The 16999-nt window shown below is 39.3% G+C and overlaps 1 protein-coding gene across 6 annotated transcripts in view; it reads left to right on the top strand.

Moving 5' to 3' along the window:
* Nucleotides 1–2595: 2595 nt before the first annotated feature.
* The window catches only part of lingo2 (leucine rich repeat and Ig domain containing 2), a 199080-nt gene continuing 184676 nt past the window's right edge, over nt 2596–16999 (top strand). For 4 of the 6 annotated variants that reach the window (XM_032555137.1, XM_032555139.1, XM_032555134.1 and 1 more), the window contains exon 1: nt 2607–3238. The gene's annotated coding sequence lies outside the window, so the exon portion shown is untranslated. Of the gene's footprint in view, nt 3239–16999 lie in introns of all 6 variants that reach the window. The other 2 variants (XR_004338070.1, XM_032555136.1) reach the window with 2 other exon arrangements.

The raw sequence follows: 16999 nt of genomic DNA, 5'->3' as shown, positions 1-16999 counted from the left end.
CACCTTCACTTACATTCAACTATTAAAGGAGATAAATTTGGTCTTCATCTCCTATATAAACAGTTAGTTGATTAAATATTTAGACGGGGATATGAAATGTCTCACTAAGATTGGAAAATTTAGACTGTATGCATCAAGATCATAAGCAGGTAAAGGTGGTTAATATTCAGAACTCTTAATAAAGTTTGACAGGACAGAGTAAATATGTCTGAGCCGAGTCACAGTAAACGTCTGGTCTGATGATGAGCTTTGTTGCAGGAAGAGCTTCAACATGCTAAGCTAAACGGCTTTTAAATTCCCACTGAGCTGCATTAGAACCGTCAGCGTCAGACAATCATCAGCCTTCCTCTTCACAATTATGCTCTGCTTTGAGATCATGTACCACATAAACTGCATTGTAAGTTGAAAAGTGTTTTAAAAATGTATTATTTATGAACATGTAGTTGAAAGTGCCTTATTTAATTTAATAAAGCGCTACTATCATGATATAAAAATAAAATAAATCATTTATTGTTAGTGAAACATAATACAAAATGCTCCATTCTTCATTTTCCTCTGACTGCTAGGGAGCATTAGGAACGCCCTTGCAGATGTTGGCTGATGATTTTGGGAGATGAGCCACATGATTATTGATATTCAGGAGCGTTGGTGGCGTTGCCTCAGCCAGGGGATTATCTCCACCGCGTTTCAGAGTCTGGTCAAAAGAAACAGCAATGTTTCTGTAAAGACACATGCATTTACTGAATGCTGTCTCCAGTTTTAGAACATTTGTCACATTTTTAAGTTGACTCACAGACATTGTGAACCACACTGCGCCATCTGACAGCACTGGTGAAAAACCACCAATAAGAAGGTCTGGCGTTTTCTCCTGTTAGTTACTAGCAGAACATGGAAAACAGAACATAATCTCTCCACAATTTCAGCATCCATATCTGCTTAATACTCGCCTCACAATATTTCATTTTCACAACACAGGAAGACATGATGATATTGGAAAATAAGATTTCCGTCAATTTATTATACATTTGATGAACAAATTGATTAACCCATAAGAGCAACAAGTCACCCAGATAAACACTCTTCTGTTGGCTGAAGTACTGAAAGGACACTGTGCAGGCAGAGCTCCATGATTCTTTAAATATACTAAATATATTTAAATATTTAAATATATTCAAAGTATGTTGAATACCTTAAAGCAGGTATTCAACATACTTTTCATCAATACATTTTGTATTGGTTTGATGTAATATTTTAATATTAAATGTTGTCATCTTGGTTATAGTAATGATGTAAAAAAAAGAGAGAAATTTTCAATACTCTGTTTGCATCTATAGCATGAGTTTTTTCTCTACTAAATATATTTGCTCAAATTGAAGGATTAATGTGAGAATGGGCTGCAAACTACTGCCTTTTCCACATCACTATCTGAATTAGAGTATGAAACAATTTTTTTTTTATTTATTAACTAAAGCTTGCAGTAGCCAAAAAATCAGTAGGCAAAATATTGGGGGAACAAAGTTAACCATTTTGAAGGAGTCAGCAGTTCAACATTTAGTCCTGATACGTTTCCTCGGCTTTAGGGCGTCAGGGCTGCAGTGGTCTCATCAAGACAATGTGAAAACTGGAAAAATATACATCCTAACATGTACTTCCTATACTTCCTGCCTTATGCATAGCTGAGAGGTGAAATTGTTATTCTGCATTTCATATAAACAGATGAACGTGTCAGGGGTTACACAGCACACAAAACAAACACCCAGACTTACTGGGAAGCACAAGTTTAGCAAAATAATTGCCTTGCTTTAGTATCATTACTTATTCGCAGTAGGTGTGTAGTGAGAGCAGAATCTTTCACTGTCATGCACCTTTAAGGACAAAACAAATGGTTTATGCCAGTAACGGCCTTGCGGGTTTCTGCAGGACCATATGTGAGATTCAGGTTCAGTGGGAGACGTTCATGTTACAGATTCTTTTTGTTTACATTATTTATGGCGGCGTGCTGCAGGTTGTCAGCTGATTACTGAGTATGCACATGCAGCGGCTACGGCTTACTCTTCTGAAGCAGCTAATTATATAACTTTGCACCTGCTACTGCACATGCATTGTCCTTGTTTCCATGCAGTGTGTTGCTCTTGCTTGCTATTTTCGTCCTCCTCTTCAGTCACTCTTGACAGTTGGCCAGCATCAAGCCGACTCCTCTGAACAGAGAAGTTATGACAAAGAGATGAGATGCAAAGCAGCATCAGCCCCAGGGATATTTAGCAATCAGGTTAGGAGGATGAGGAAGGGAGATTCGATTGCCTCTCTGCTCGATGCTGTTGCTCCTTCTCTTCATATCTGTTTGATTTTACATATTTATCAAACCTTATTTGTTTCTCTAAGGAGCATGGGCGGTGAACCTTTCTGTCTGACACGGCTGGAAATGGCACAGCAGTAATTGTCAAGAGCCAGAGCAAGAGAAGTGCATAACTGTGTGTGTGTGCGTGTGTGTGTGTGTGTGCAGGGGGAAGGAGAGGTGGGGAGGTGCAGTGTGAAGCAGGGAGGGAGCATGTAGGAGGGAAGGAGGGTGAAGGAAAGAGAGGGAGAGAGAAAGAGCCCCACAGCGGGAGAACGAGCAGCTCGTCTCATTCCGCCGCTTCCTCAGCATCGCAGAGGAGCGAGCCGCAGAAAACACAAACTGGAGAGAAAGAAAGGATCAAATCCACTGATGAAGGAGGATACTATGGAAAAGAAGATATAATCCAGGCTCACTGGCATCCACTGTCACATGTCACAGCTTTGGTGGAGGTGCGTGAAAGTTTCCATCCTTAAAAGAGAGGAGGGGGGACACCCTCCTCTTGATGTGGGGATGAAGAGCAGATGCTGAATTTCCCTCTGAAGGCAGGAGAAGAGCTGCTGAACAGAGGATTCGCTGCACTGGAGCTGCTAGTTTCTCCTGTTTTCCTCCTGCTCAGTTTTTCCCTTCACCATTCTTTCAGAAGAATACATGACATTACTTCACCGTGTCAGGCTGGAATATCACAGTGGAAATAGTCTCCAACCAGGAAAGTATAAGGGAGTGGATTATACACAGGTTGAGTGAAGGACATGTTTCCCAGTAAAAGTAAGTTGTGATCAGAAGAAGCTCTAAATGTGGTTCTGATTCTGAGACTCTGAGGATTTTCACCTTTTCTGTGGAGCAGCACTGAGCTCTCCGACGGCTTATCTTGGACTATTGGAGTTTGGATAATATTGGAAGGTAAATAAATATCTCATCATCATTTATGACTTAAATTAGAGAAATCAAAAGCTGTGGATGACCAAATCAGCCCCATGAGAAGGAAAGAATATTTTCTGGTTTCTGATCAGTTTTGCTGAAGCGTCAAACTTAGGATGTCCATCTCCTCCATGCAGCCTCCCTGCATGGCTCACAGAGAACATGATTGCTTTTTCTGATTGCTGCTGGCAGGCTACTCCCCTCTGCAGAGAAGAATGTATCTGTGTCTATCTGCATACTTGTGCCTGTTTGCTGAGAAAGGAGATGCCTGTCTATGAAGCGATTCATTCCCACCTCCGGTGCCACATCGTATCACCAGGGGAGGCTGCTGCTGCTGGAGGGGAGGGGAAGAGAGGAGGGGGGCATAATTGCGGCAGTTGTGCTCTCCCGGCTTTTTGTGATGTCTTGAATTTGCGTGAGGAGAATTAGTTTTGGGCAGCAGCTACTTTTCAGTGAGTGGCTGCATTTTAAAGGATGCCTTGTTCTTTTTATCGCCGTGGACAGAGAGCTGATTGTGTCCAGCGCTGCACTATCTTCGACGCCCTACATTATACCTTCACCCTCCTGCTTCAGCAGTCCATTTCTCTTACAAAAAAATTCCTTAGCTTCTTTTTAAATGTTTATTTGAGTCTTTAATGATTTTTTAAAAACATTCCTCAGTTTCTAGATGAAATGAAGCCTTTCTGGAGGCTGTCTCCATGCCTACATGTTCTTTTCATGAGGAGCAAATCCACTGCCCTCTTAATCAATATGAGACAAGTGTAAGGCTACCTCCTTTTGTAACGCAGTGTTTGAAATATTTATTTCATGAGCTTCCTGTCGCTCCCCTGAAATATTTAAAATCCCTGAATAATGAATGAGCTGTCTGTCACAGCTTGCTTTTTGGCATTGGCACATGCTCATAATGCCACCTCCTCATGTAACACGCAAACAGTGACCATTAAATGCCTTTGCCTCTGGATATAAAATTTCAAAAGGAGTCTTCCTCCTCTTTCAAATCATCCACTGGGGGGAAGTGGAGCCTGATGGGAAGTTGATGACAGCTCCTGTGTACCTGTCATTGACTCGTCCATCCTGGCTTCCAGATTGTCAATTGTTCCAGTGGATATAAGACTTGATTGCAAGAAGCTTCGGCACACAAACGCTCCATTGAAATTGAAATTTAGCATTCAGTTGACATAGTCTCTTTGCTTTCCCTTGAAAGGGATGCAAACCAGTTATCTGTTCTGGCTGTTCATTTCACCCACACCACGCAGCTGTTAAATATGCACACAGGGGTGTATGTACGTGTGTGAGAAGGAAAAGACTTTCTGGATCTGGTGTGTGTGTGTGGGTGTGTATTTGTCCAGACCTCTGAGCTTCATCCCTTTTGATGTTTTATTGAGTGTTAACCATGGTAGAGCTGACGCATTCCCTCTGATATGGAGCAGCATGGTTGAAGGAAAGCACTAATACGGACTTTGCTCTTCTTGTATGTGCTTTAACTCTGAATTAGCGATGCTGCGTCTGCCTATTTCAGCCCTTTGGATTTGGTAAATGATGAGGATTAGGCCCGTATGTGTAAGTGCGAGTCCTCGTACACATCTGCGTTGTGACGTCTAACATTTGTATACATAAGCGGCGTGTGTGTGAGTGTGTGTGTGCCCAGGTGAGAGTGCCTGCGTGCGAATCCATAATCCTGCTCTCTCTGTGTTGCAGCACGCGACCCGTTTTCTCTCCACATTTTTGACATTAATAAAGGAGGCAAAGACAAGGCCCTCCATTTTCAGAGCGGCTGTGCTGCTCTGAATCACAGAACGGCAGGGAAGAGAGAAGCAGCTTTTTTCTGTTTGGTGGTTATCCGGCCTGCCTGACGGGATGTTTACATTGCTCTGAAATCAACAGAAACGAGAATAAATACCAGGGTTTTAATTGAATATGAGCTAATGACTGGCCAAAACACTGACATCTTTAAAATAAGATAAATCAAGTAATTAGATACACCATTTAGGTTTGCTACTAACATGATGCGTGTGTTATGTCATAAATCAGACTTATGATCTTAATATTAGGTGCAGACATGTACAATAAGCCTCATTAATATGAATTAAGAGATGTGTAAAGATCATCTTTGCATTTTCATCTTCATTTGTAAAGACAGATTATTATTTCATCCTATTTAAAATAGGAAAATATGAGTTTGAATAGTAAATGTTTCCATGTTAATTCCTGATTCACATATTAACTGTAGTATATCTGGATAACAGAAATCTGGCTAAAATATTTATCAGCACAAACATTTGTATACATTTATAATCCTGTAGATTATTATGGCGTCCCATTCGCTCAATAACTCATACTGTTATGTTACAACTAGAAACCTGTGTGCATTTTATTGGAACACATAATGGAAATGAAAGTCAAATAATTTATGGTTTTTGAAATGATTTAAATATCAGAATAGCGTGGCATGCATGTGTGCTACAATACCTGCAGATAAAATCTAATTGACTCAAAATGTGAACCCATCCTGTGTAATTTAATCTCAGTATAAATCCAGCTGCTCTGTGGAGGCCTTTGGAGGAGCTGCAGAGATCTGCAGCTCAGATGGGAGAAATATTATCTAGGTACTCCACAAACCCGGCCCGTATGGAAGAAAAGACTCAAGACGTTCTCTTTTCAGTTTGCTACAGACCAGAGAAACACAGCAAACATGAGGAGCAAGTTGTTATGTTTGAAAGTGAGAACAATTACATTTTCACTCCATCCTCACAGGGAAACAAGGTGGTGGCAGCATCATGCATGGGGCGCTCTACTACAGCATGGAGCTAAATACATTCTTAGAAGAAAACCTGCAAGACTTTAAACTGGGATCAGATTTTACCTTCCAGAACAGCCAGAGCTAACATGGCATAGTTCAGATCAAAGCATATTCTAGTGTTTGAATGACCTAGTCAAAGTCCACACCTAAATTCCATATACAATCTGTGATGAGACCAGTCCTATTCAGAAAAATGGGTCAAACCTGCAGTCTAGATGCCCAAAGCTGGTGAGTCTGGAAGATGTGCAGCTCTGAATGTCCATCACATAAAACTTCAATAAAATGAAAAGTTTGTCGTTGTAAAGAGACAAATGTGGAAAAGCTTTTGTGATGTTTGCATAGTTTTGTAATTCTGCAGTGTGATATTCATGAAGCAGTGACTACCATGTGTAGGTGAGCTAGCAATAAATGCAATGTTTGATTTTATTTTAATCTGAGCAGTTCTTCCTTAAGTCTGAAAACAGTTTTTACTTCAACTTTATACAATCCAGTGTTTTCTCCTGAAATTGGTTAATATAGTCATGTGTGGGTTATTTTCAGACAACATTATCCAGCTATATGAAAGGAAAAGCACATTTACATCTTGACAGGAAAACTACTCTGCTCAGACTGGAAGATAATTATGGTTTGAACTAAAATACATTATCTTTAAAATGAGTCCATAGTGTTAATGGAGATCCCGACTTTATTCTGCAGGACTTGTCAGAGGTTCATACTGGGCTTGTCAAAGCAGGCATAAATAAATGAGGCTCTGTATTTTTCTGCTTGGGTCAATGAAAACTGAACAGATCATATTTATTAAAATATCACATATTAATGTTTTATAATGATAACATTAATGTGCAAAGATGTGGTAGAGTTATTTCTGCATTTAGTTTCGTTGTCCATTCCTGTTTCATTTCAGAGAGAAAGCTGACATGTCTGCACACAGAGCAGCAAACTGCTGAACATGTGTGATATTTGATACGAGCATTTACAGCAGCAGCTAAGCTTCTGCTTGTTTTAAGGATCACCTGGATTGCACTTATCTCTTTATACAGACATTTAAACACATATCAGGTTCTTGAAAATATCACTAAACATGAATTCAGCAAAGCTTGTTTTTAAAATGCTTCTTGGATTCTGGATTTGTTCTTAGAGAGCAGATGTACAGGAACCTCTGTCAAAATAAAACCTGCACCCAGAAGCTGCATATTTTTAGCCTGTCCATTAAGGACCTGGGAGAAAAATCAATGATCGCAGAATGAAACTCAGGGTTTCAGATTTAACTTCTGTTTTTCTCTTTCTGACCTTTGCATACAGTTAGCATTAAGTTTGCATTTAATCTTGTTCAGCTACAAAAGTGTGTTTGAAGTCAGTTATTCCAATCTATTCAAATAGATCAGGAGATGAATCTACACAAAGATTCAAGTTTTAATCATCAGTGTGTCAGAAATTCCTAACTATGTGCAGTTAAGTATTTCTCTCATTTAATATCACATTCCAGACTAATGTTTTCATTTACTAAGACAAATGCTGTCTAACTCCTGCTGTAATGAGGCGTACATCTGGGCAGTGTCCCCAGCAGCACCTGGCTGCAGCAGGCAGGAGGCCGTTTGAGGCGCAGGCCGTTCGGCCGGTGGCTCGGCTGGAGACGGAGCCCTGAGCGACTGCAGCTGATCTGCCATCAGTCCCTCTGAATCCCTGATGAGGCGAAACACAATATGCTCCAACAGCTGGGTCATTTATGGAATATGCTTACTCATCATCACAGAGAGCCCCATGAGGAAGATAGGATTCAGGTTTAATTGTGTATGCCAAACAGGAAGTGGAATTCTCACTCAAAATCTTATTAGAGCTGACATGAATAAAAGCACGGGCCAAGTCTGTTTAGCACATTACCAGAGTCGTCTTTGTGAGCTCTGCTGCGTGGTTTTAATGTCTTAGAGAGGTTAACGTCCCTTTTTCAGCGTCACAGGAAGTAAGGACGACTGGACCAGGAAGCTGGGAATCAGCACCACGGTTCTGCAGAGGAGAAGGAACATCAGCTGGTATTTTTCTGGAGACATGACGTGCTAAGTGACTGCTGGTGGCACTGGAGCCCTACAGGGATACAGTAACAGGGGAGAGACGGACCTGGACGAGACAACTGATCTGCCGACAGCATTCGCTGACGGTGACCTTGCTGTCTGTGTCACTTTGAAGGATGACCTTCCTGGGCAAGCAGCCGAGGGCAGTGTGTGTCGAACAAGAAGCATTAACAGAGGTCAGGGGGCAGCCGGCTCGCTAAGAATACGGGGCAGAGGTTGCTGCACCATGGCAACCGACATGGAACTGGGAAAATGAAAAGTATCTTAGACAGCCTCCCCAAAAGGTGGCAAACATCTTCCAACAGCATCCACAGCTTAAATGTAAAGATTTTGTTTTCTCCACCTCATCTGCACCTTTTTGCTCTGCAGAAAATGTAACTGTATTCAGTCTTTGGCACCGATTGCATGACTCGCTGTGTATCATCAGAGTCCCTCAATATTTATTTTAAAAACCACCTATATTTCCAGACCTGGATGTCTAGATTTTTTCCCCAAAATTTTTATTCTGAAAATTTAAAGAAAGAGTACAAAACACAGACCTTGAGAGTGCTTCAGCAGTAGTCAGGTTTTTGTACATTTTAGGTTTTTTGTCTTCTGTAAGGCTGTCTTACAAACTTTTAGGCATCTGGACTAAGTTTGATCAGCTCAGTTTCAAAATCTACATTTCCTGGACATGTAAGACCTGGTATGTAATGACTGGAGTTTTCTGCACTGCAAAAAAGACTTCAGGCTTTTAGACCTTGTTTTCTGTGTTCCAAGATTACCATGCTTTTAGCTCCAATCCATCTTTCCAATAACTGTCAACTTCCTTTACTCTACATATATGTATCATTTTCTCTAATACAGCATATTTTTTTCATGGGTAGTAAAAACTACAAACAGTGCATATTATTGCTATATGTCAACAACAGCTTTCTATCTGCCATTCTTCCACCAAGACAAGAAACATAAAATTGTAATTGTTACTCAGTTACCAGATTCTCCTGCCCAAACTGCGGATCGCTGCAGATTCTTGTCTGTTTACTTAATTAATGCTCCTCATCCAGCCTGTCAGTCTAGTTGGATGTCTGAATTTTGTGTTTGTAGTTTTAGGAAAATGCCCACTGTGTGTTAACTTTGACAAGCAACAGCAAAGAAGAAAAAATAATTGTATTTTTGATGGTATCATACAGACAGCAGTTTAAATTTTATTCGCCATGAGCAACCAGGTTTTTGCCCGGAAAGGTTAGGTCACTGCCTTCTTCACAATATCCCCACTAATGCCTCTCAAGTAGATCTGGATACGTCGTCTTTTCACTGTAACAATAGTGGAAATGTCAGGACATGGACTCGTCCTCAGCCTCTGTGGGGACTGTTGCAGTGTTCTCTCCACCAGCCTGTAAAACGCTCTCAGCAGGACAGTGGACCCACATGTTGCTGATCTTCTTCTCTTTTGGACTGAACCCTGATGTGTACTAAGGTCAGAGATGACAACTTGGGTTTGAGACTCTGACTTGAGTCACCTTTAAATTGCAAAACTAAAACATTTCAGGCTTGACTCAGACTTGACTCTAACCACCAGTTTTTATGTACATGATGTAATGAAGAGTGAAAGGAAGCCGGTATGTGGCCTACTTAGTTAATATTAAATATTTAGTTGGCTAACTAAATATTTACCTTCAAACTAAATAATTAGTCAACAAATAAATGGGATCTAAATATTTAATTGGTAAACAAAATATTTAGCTGGATAAATATATGTTTGAAACTTTGCCATTTAGATATGAGTGAATGAATGTTTTTGACAACTGAACCCCCTGTTGTCTTTTCTTATGATAAGGTAAATAATCCAAATTATTGCTGTTAATTTTTGACTGTTATTTTACAAACGGCACCTCACTGTAACTTCATAATATTGGCCACATAAAAGTATTTGGCCAATACATAAATGTCTGTCTAGGTTAAATAACTTTGGTTCATTTCAGGACAAAATAAATGAAACTTACTTCCAACGTTCTCTTGCTGCTAAGCTAGCTGCAATGTTACAGCTGGAAACATCCAGATAGAAAAACTTCCTGCTCTATTCATTCAGAGGCTTAGCACTTATTTTTCTAAACCTTGTCCTATTCGTTATATGCGTATTTATGATACAGAATGGAGAACGAAGGTTTTAAATGTGAATTTTGAAAATAATTTTCTGTTAAAATCATCTGCTCAGTGAGGAGAAATCTCCCTCCAAACCAGATTTAGTGTAAAATATAATAAAGAAAAGGACAATATGGGATAAACAGCTGGTAACTCAGCTGGTACAAACACTAAAAAGCAGAAATTCAACATCAGCAGCTTTTAATCTCTTTACATTATTTTTCTTAGAGAATTAATGTCCATTTACATCCCAAATGGGGTAAATATTACATTAGATACATTTTCAACACAGCTAGCAATAACTACTAGATTTAAATGAATATTATCTGATATGAAGCTATTAATCAATGTGTGTTATCAATAGTGTCTTGTCCATGTGGCCTAAGGAGACGATCTGGATGTTGTGAAGATGTTTATGTCAGACTCTGGAGACTTGACTTTGATTTGTGAACATCTCTGACTGAAACGTGTGGTGGACTCTTGATTGTTTTTTTGTATTTGAAGGAGTTTGTGGGAACAAGTTAAAACTTAAAATCCCTGATGGTTTGGAAAGTGGTTTGCCTGCAGGTGGTGCAGCTTAAAATAATGTTTCACTTTGTTTTCTGTTTTGTTTTCACCTCCTGCTAATAAAACAGCTTCCTTGATGAAAGTAACATTTTAAAGAAACATGAGTTGAAAAGTGTAGAAATGGATAATAGTGGTTATTTTTACTGCTCTGTATTTCATTTTGTTCCTAGTTCAGTGTTCTTTGGAGCTCACACTGTTTTCCTCTCAGGGAGCTGAAATTTACGAGTGAAGAAAAAATACTTGGGATTAATTCCTGTGCAGGCACTACTTTAAACCTCTGTTCCTCTGTTTCTTTTCTATTAAGATAGCGACAGTTGGCCTCCATCCAGCCGGTGCTACCAGGCAACCAACCCAATTTCATAACAATATGTTCTCCCGTTCTCCTATAGACTGCAGTCACCCTTTGCTCTATTTCAGGCTGTTACATAAACTCAGTAAAGGATTTAGTATGATTCAGTGTTTCTATTTTAATGTAAAGCTTCCTTCTTGGATTTGTAAAATGTCAGACAAAAGATTTATTAGGAGCCTTGTGAGTGAATGGATCTGTCTTCTGGTCGGCTGTCTTTATCTCTCCTGCTGCATCCTTTCCTCCTCCCTTCCTGCTCAGCGTGTTACAAGAGGCTTTATTGTGAAGCCGAAACCCTAAACCTTCCCGAGTCTTTCAGGGGGGTGATCGAGATTCTGATGCTGTCACGTAATCTTCTGCCTGCTGTGGTCGCACTCTTGTTCGCCTTTCGGTTACACAGTGATGCTTTGAAGATTCGGTTACTTGTCTGAAGAAAAGCTATTGTGTGTGTTGTTCCCTGGTTTACTTACAGTAGATGGAAAATAAGAAAGACGTTTTAAGGCTGACTGCTAAAACTGTCCAAACAGTTCAAATTAAATACAGTGCAGTTCAAATGTATTTGTTAATAAGTATTTCTCACTGGTTTAAATAATAATTGAACAATAACATAGTTATTTTGTGATCAGGTCAGTAAAAAATGTTAGCTTTCTCATTGATTAATATTCTAACTAACTCATCCATTTAAATAGTTTAATGAATACTGAAGCCTTTTGTAAATAGCATTATGTGGATAATTATTTAGTTATGAAGGTTAGCAAGAAACTGATGAAATAATTTCCTATTTAGATTGTCAGTTTATTAGATATGAATTTACTATTTCATATTGTGTCAAGTTGCTCATAGTTGCAGCAAGTCTTATTGGAATATGTTTTGTTTTCTATAATTTTTTGTTGCACTTATCTGTCTCAGAACACTGTGGAGTCCCTCAAGGCTCAATTTTAGGTCCTGTCCTTTAGAACTCCATATGCCCCATAAAACAACATCAGCTTTTCCAGGGAGAACAATCAAAGTCCATGCAGAAAGACCCAGGCTAGGATTCAAACCCAGGACCTTCCTGCTGCAAGGCAGCAGTTCTAACTGTGTATATGTACAGCCATACTTTGTGAACAATTATTTTAACATATTTTATTTTTGCCTTTGATTCTATTTATTCATAGACACATTTTAATGTTCATGTTTTTAATATTTCTATTATATTTGTTTTAAATGAGTTCTCATTATGATTTTCCTGGAAGCTAATTTTAATTGCCTTTTTTATTATTATTAGACTAATGATAATACTCTTTTAAAAAAAGGATAATTTTCAGAACTTATGCAATTCTGTCTTATACACCAAGTCCTGTGAATGACACACTCATGCTCATTAACCGGAGCCTAAATAAATAAATAAACCTAAAATACCCTTAAGAATAAAATTGTAGATGACAGCAGCATGACACCAAGCTCTATCCCGCCAGGCTCATAATGTGTGCAACTCATGGCAGAGATTAAATGCACATGCCTTGAGAAATCCTCGTCACCCACAGAGTGCATTCAGTCAGGCTGCCACATTAGATATCACACAGAGTGCAGTTTGAAGAGCTGGGAATTAAACCTCCAAATTCAAGCACTGACCTTTACTTCCAAGTCTACAAGAGCAACTGTTATTGTCAACATGTGTAATTCCTCGCTTTGGGTGCCAGCGTTCTGGCTGTGATTTCCAAATCAATGAGCATATATTAGTGTAAAATCCCCCAGCACTCAGGGCTTTGCTCATGATGGAAGAATGAATAGGGAGGAAACAAGGACACCTCATGGGGCCCCACACTGCCCAACTGGTCTCACTGGTTGCAACCTGGAGCACAGCCATACATGTACACAGAGGATTATGTTGCAGTGGCTCTAATAAAAGAAAAACAAAATTATGTTTTACTGGCTGCTATTGTTTTATTTACATTTCTCTAAATAAAAATATACATTTCAGATCATGCGTTTAATATCCTCTGTTGGCTGTGGCTTTAAATGATGTTAAAACTGAATAATCTTAATGATATTAATTTGTTTGACCCAACGATCGTGTTACCAGAACCAATAATGCAGATGATCTCAGGCTATTGTACAACAGGTCCTGAAGCTCGATTCCCAGTTTTTCCTGAAACAGAATTTTATTTTCCACGGCTAATTAAATGCGACTGCATTCAGATTTCAGTGTGAACGGTTTACGACCCCAGAGCGACCCCGATGTGCAGAAGAAGAGCTTCACACAGCAGAGCTCCGTTTACACAGGCAACTATGGATGGACTTTAAAGGGAAAATATGAAGCAAATTCCACTTTTTTAGCCCTTAAATACATGGTTTGTTTACTGTACAGGTCTAGGAATGGAAAAATAGATTTATTCTCTCCCGCTGCTGCATATATCTGTATATTGTTTTGGGTTATATTTTTCAGTCTGTTAATTTTTCTCTATTCGACATAACGTTTTTCTTGTCTATGACGTCACCGCATTTGCTAATCAAGGTCCTAATTTCCGGCTCATCAGTTTTGTATGTCCGCCATTTTTTTTTCCTTTCAGCGATTTTGTAGTCCAAGTCCAGTTATGCAGAAGTGGTTCGGTTGTAGCGTGTTGACGCTCAGGACTCCTTACATCGCCCCGCGGCTTCAGAGCCTCTTCGAAGTTTCTGGTTAAACTTAATTTTTTCTCAGGACGGTTCCCACATCAGCGGGGAAAGTCCGTTTTTGGACCACTGCTTCTGCTATGTCCGCCAGTATCAAGAGGGATTTTCCGAAAGACTTCGCCTGATTGAGGCGTCAGTTTCTTCTCTCTGTGGAAAGGAAGACGACGGCAAATCGGTGAGCTGCTAATAGCTAAAATGACAACAAAGCTAAGTTCAGACATGAATGTTGTGTTGTTAATAATGACACCTGGCCATTGGTTTGATAGCATCGAGCCTTCTGCTTCTGTTAGCGCTGTGTGCTAGCTGTTAGCTTCCTCCTTGATGATATAACTACTGCAGGTTTTGAATATAATGATGTGGTTTTTCTTTTTGCCATTCTTTGTCTTGGGGAACACGACGAAGCTGAAGTTGGTTTCTGATTGCAGCTTCCGATTCGGGAAATGGCTAAAGGGCGATTCCATCAAATTTTTGCTACCATTAGTACCTTTAAGCTACTCTAGTTTTAAAAAAACCTACAAGACCAAGTCCTAGCCTCTTCAAACACAAATCACAAACTGGGTCTGAAATATTCTGTTATTAGTTGACAATAATCTAGTTAAGGAAACATATTTGACTTGTGAAACTTCAATAAAGGGCAATTTCACCTAATTTTTCAACTACCTTCAGTATATTTTATGAGAGAAAACAAAAAACTAAAACTGGATATAACGGCAAAATAATGGAAATTTCAGAGGAGTTCAGTTCTTATGTGGTCCAGATCAAAAAGAGAACTGAAATCGTCTTTATTGAGGTTTCACCATTCAAATAAAGGTTTCACAAATCACAAATTGGTTTAAAATATTCTGCTATTATTTAACAATAATCTGGTCCAGGTTTGAAGAGTCTAGGTGTTGTCGTTTTTTAAACTAGAGTAGATTAAAGATGAGGAAGGTAGCAAAGATTTTAACGGAATCGCCCTTTAGCCATTTCCGAAGCTGCAATCGGAAACCAACTTCAGTTTCGTGGAAACGCATGACCCAAATGCATTCTGTGATGTTCTTGAAGCTCCTGCTAACTCCTTAATTATGTTGAGGCTTTGTTTACTTCATTCATATTGTGGTAGCATTAATATTTTATTGGGTATCTCACATGCATGTGCTCTGGGTCAGACTCTGGCTCCTACATGGAAGGTTAATGGACTAGTCTTCTGTTGTTGACATCTTTAATAAACTTGGGAGTAAAAAGTTTTTCTGCCGGTAGACAATCGAATCGCTGCTATCAAACTAGAAAAATGGCTCGAGGGAGTGGAGTAGAACCCTGGGTCACCTGGAGGGGGCGCAGCGGGAAATGTCTGTTCGCATTTAAGAAGATCGCTGCAAAACAAACTAGAACAGATGGATCTGTGGAGCTACAACAACCAGGAAACCAGACCAAAGCACTGCTGTTCTACTTCATATCAACCATAAGTGAATGCTTTACATGTGAAAATGAAAGATTTAAAAGCATGATATATCAACTTTAAAGTTTTGGATTGAAAATATTGGAATTGGGCTGTTGAGACTGCTGTGGAAAATTTGGATGTAGGTTGCTTGTGTGCAGAAAACTGAATCTGGGTTGTGTTTACCCACTGTGTAAACATACAGAAAATATAAAACATTTGTCTTATTTTGGGTTTTCACTAGCCAAAAGCCATAATCATCTCAAGTAAAAGAAAAAACTCACCCAAAGATATAATTCATTTTATAAGTTTTACTTCTTTTTATGTTATTATGGAAATCAAAAACTTTCCTATATTTGATATATTTTAGAAAAAAAACCATTTTCTTAGGACAAATGACTGCAGTAATGGAGGTTGTTAGTATGTTCTGTTACACAAGTATTTGAAATTAATCACAATATAGTGCAGTGTTCATATTTTCATATAATGCATATTTGTACCCCACGGACTTTACAGAAACAGAGAAATGTAACAAACAGGAACATGAATGAATAAAACTTAGGACTGACAGACATTTGAATAATTCAGATGCTGAACATGGCAGGATGCTTTTTCTAAAAGCACTCAGCAGAGCACAGTGGAGTCCCAGTATATGACCGCATCAGGAAGTCGGCTCAACGTGTTTATGTAAAGAGAAAAACACAGTTAATTGGCAACGTAATGACCCCTGAGACGACAAATGCAAAAGCAGAGTTGCCAAAGTTATCTTTTCTACTGTTTCCCATTAAAGACGTACATATTTAAAGCACCAACACAAGAACGTTCCGCATGAGGCAAACTAAGCAGATTGCACAGCTGATAATAACACAGTTACTTGTCTGCCCTGCGGGAGAGAAAATTTGATGGTTTTAGCAGTTTACTGCAGGGACATGTGATTAAGTCATCAAAGTTTGAGAAGTTTTTACAATAACTTTGTGTTCCCATAGATATGTTAGCACAGAACCTCATGAACAGTAGTTAGGAGCACATTATCCTACCAATTTCCCTTCTGTTGGGAGATGAAAGCCCTCTATCACTATTTTGTGGCCACTGCCTTTGGTCCTCAGGGCTGGTCGTGTACTCAGCAGCCTCGGTTTCCCCTTGTCCAGTGTGACACCCATCTTATCCCATTACTGTTTGCGACTCCCTACAGTCGGGAGGAAAAAAAGTGTGCATAAATAATGTATTCCTCGGGTGTATCCACCCCCAGATCAATGGCAATACAAAGACCATCTACAAAGACGGTTGGCTCAAGGCCATATTTGATCACTTCCACTGTGCACCATCACTGCTCCCTTTTTTGTCAGTCCGCTGAGACTCAATTATTTCCAAGTGTTTGTAAGCTATTGTTGAAAGAACACGAAGTGAATATTTAAAGTTGGTGAGGGGGAGAAAATCTTTGATGAGACAAGCAGATGGAGGGTAATGTGAACACAGAGAGAGGAGAAAAATGAGGAACATTTATTATCTTCTGCTGCATTCCATTCCTTTGGAGTTTAATGCAACATTGTAAAATATTCCACTGGAAAGAAGAATTTGAAGTGAACTGGATCAGTTCACAATGTAGAAGTTTGGCAAATAATTTATTTACCAGAAACCGTTTGTCATTCTGCAGCGTAGCAACAACAACAGAAGTCACCTCATTAATAAACAGATTCCTCCTGAGTGTAATTTAACCTGAGTATTCTGCAACTGGTCTGTGAAGCAACAGAGGTTTGTTAGACAA

This window comes from Xiphophorus hellerii, chromosome 23 (genome assembly GCF_003331165.1).
Source record: "Xiphophorus hellerii strain 12219 chromosome 23, Xiphophorus_hellerii-4.1, whole genome shotgun sequence".
NCBI classification, from domain to species: Eukaryota; Metazoa; Chordata; class Actinopteri; order Cyprinodontiformes; family Poeciliidae; genus Xiphophorus; species Xiphophorus hellerii.
Note: the sequence above shows the minus strand (reverse complement) of the source record. Positions and strands in the feature narration are given on the sequence as shown.